We start from the raw sequence: 2945 nt of genomic DNA, 5'->3' as shown, positions 1-2945 counted from the left end.
AAAGCATGACTTAACTACATAGCAAAAGATACTCTATGACAAATTCTTATTATTTATTCCTCTAACTTTTGTAATTTAAAACTATGACAAGTCTGTCAGTCTGCCAGTTTCATGTCAATACATGCTTCTTAGTGATCAGGTTGAATATTCTCCACCACATCCCCAGCTAAGGATACCCTAGCTAGAACAATGCAGACTTTCTCTCTCTGTCTCTCTCTCTCTCTCTCAAAACTTAATTTACTTTACTTGTTATACAAAATCCACTATGTGGTGGCCACAGCAGGAGACTGGGTCCTCTGCACAGAGTCTCTTGTGCGAGTCTTTACAAGATGGTCAGTGAATTCCTGGTAGGGAGACTTGGTGAATACAGTCTCTTTCCAGGGATCTGGAGACAAGTAGCTATAGGTCTTGGAGAGTGCATCAAAGGTGGCCTTGGAGAAGTTGCCAAGGGTAGCTGTGCAGCCCCTCGCTGAGGTGTAGCAGTCATCAATTCCAGCCATCAGCAGCATCTTCTTGGGATCAGGGGCCAAAGGATTCCAGTGTCTCAGGTTACAGGGATCAGACACACCAACACAGAGTCACAGCATCTAGTCACCTTGCAAGGAATGGTGTGAAGGTTGTTCCCTATCAAATGGAGAGCTTGGCCAGGATAATGGTCCCACAGAGGCAGTAGCCTGGAGCTACTTGACACCCAAGCCAATGTGGCCATTACAGTCTCCAATGGCAACAAAGGTCTTGAACCTGGTCTGTTGGCCAGCCCGTGTCTGCTTGTACATAAGCATGATTTTCAAGACCTCATCCTTGAGGAGCATGCCCAGGAAAAAGTCAACGAGCTCAGATTCCTGGATGCGCAGTGAGAAGAGATAAATCTCCTCCAAGGATTTGATCTTCATGTCTCTGACCAGACGGCCCAGCTTGGTGATGGGGAGCCACTCCTCATCTTCTGCTTTGCCTCCTTGAGCTCTGTGGCCTCTCCCACAGACCAGTCCATAGCCACGGCCTCGACCCCAGAGACAGAAGCAGAAGCTGTTGTGGGCTCCCGTCCCAGGGCCTCTGGGGCCTCTGGGCCCTCCTACTGCACTGGAGTCATCCAACATTTGGTGTTTTCTTGGAAAAGAAGCCAGACTTTATTTCTAAGACAAGCCCAATTGCATGGTCTCTAGATTGCTTCAAGTTGCCTGTAACAACAAAAGAAAAGGAACATTAAATTGTATCATTAGGAATATGAGAAACTACAAAGCACCATGTTGTTGTACACATTGAGTTGGAACCAATCCATACTCCAGTGGGTTTTCAGAGCAGTTAATCGCAGGAGAGGAGATTGACCATCTTTCTCCCATGGAGCAGCTGGTAGACTCAGACCACATGTCTTCTGGATTACAGCACAGCTTCAATTGTCCTTTTAGATCCTATTTATATCACTTTGATGGTGTCTCATATTTTATGTTCCTTTGGAGAAAGTATGTGGACATACATATGCCCATACTCATTTCCACATTCTTTTAGTGATTCTTGTTTGCTGTTAATATAGCTGTAATAATTCTATGCCATCTACTATTTTCATATAAATTTGCTTTTGTCATTATCTTTCAACTTTATCTAAAGGGAATATTTAAAAGACTAAATGCCTAGAGAACAAAGTTAAATAAGGAAATATCTTCTGGGGCACAATCTCTATCAATGACAGTTAAAAAGTGTTATAGTTTTATTTAATTAGAGAATTCTACATCTATAATTGTTCATGTCAAACACAATGGAGTACGCTCTCACTAAAAGGGGGGGAAGGTCTGGTTTAGTCTGCCCTCTAGTGCAGCTTACTGGTTTCTAAAATAAGCTGGAGAGACGTGTCTTGGAAGCTAATTGTGCAATTCTGTCATAATGGCAAGTTGCCATGCTTACCAGCCCTAGATTTTCACAGCTCCCTCCTCCTTGAGAGCTGCAGACTTTTCTAGCATTAGGTCACATTGCTAACCTAGTTTTGAAAAGAAATGCTTATGAGCCACACCCTCCTGGATCTATGCCTGTTTGAGGTCAGTGTTACACTATGTCCTTGACTGTGGCTTTTGCCATTTGCTACCATTTCAGAAAAACAGAGATGCAATTTAATAAAGGAACATGAAGGAGTTAGGATAGAGGTGTCTGAAGTGGAAATATCTGGGCTAAGAACAGACTTGAGGCCGTGGTGATCTTTTTGGTACCTTCTGGACTGTCCACACAGCAAAGCGCCAAGATTTATGCTAGACTTTGAAAGCCATGACACCAGTGAGTAAAACAGCTCTGTTTCATATTTTTACTTCAATGCTGCTTTAGCATTAGAAGATTAAGTAGTTGTTGTTGTTGTTGTTACGTGCCGTCAAGTCATTTGTGACTCATAGCGACCCTATGTACAAAAGCCCTAAACCCGGCTCTATCCTGTGCCAATCCCACTGCCTGTGACACACCCATCCCGAGTACCCCAGTCACTGAATCAATCCACCTCATAGAGGGTCTTCCCCTCCTGCGCTGTCCCTCTACTCTACACAGCATGATGTCCCTCTCCAAGAACCTGTCTCTCCTTACAACATGTCCAAAGTATGTCAGACGAAGCCCCAGAATCCTTGCCTCCAAAGAGTAGCCTCATTTAATGCTCTCTAGGATGAATCCGTTTGTTTTCTTGGCAGTCCATGAAACATTCAATACTCTTCTCCAGCACCACATCTCAAAGGCATCAATTCTCCTTCTATCCTCCCTAGTCATTGTCCAAGTCTCTGATGCATAACAAATGATTGCAATGACCATGGCCTGTATCAGGCGGACCTTAGTCTCCAGAGAGACACCATTGCTCTTGAGTACTTTAGAGAGGTCCCTAACCACAGACTTTCCCATCGCAATTGTTGTTCTTGTTGTTATGTGCTGTCGAGTCGCCTGCGACTCATAGAGACCCTGTGTACAACAGCCCTAAACTC

The 2945-nt window shown here is 44.1% G+C and overlaps 1 pseudogene; it reads right to left on the bottom strand.

The window, feature by feature from the left end:
* Window positions 1–263: 263 nt before the first annotated feature.
* On the bottom strand, window positions 264–1097 carry LOC102848406 (annotated as a pseudogene).
* Window positions 1098–2945: the final 1848 nt, after the last annotated feature.

Source organism: Elephantulus edwardii, unplaced genomic scaffold (genome assembly GCF_000299155.1).
Source record: "Elephantulus edwardii isolate Elephantulus edwardi_28Jun2011 unplaced genomic scaffold, EleEdw1.0 scaffold00082, whole genome shotgun sequence".
NCBI lineage: Eukaryota > Metazoa > Chordata > Mammalia > Macroscelidea > Macroscelididae > Elephantulus > Elephantulus edwardii.
This window is presented reverse-complemented; position numbering and strand designations above follow the sequence as displayed.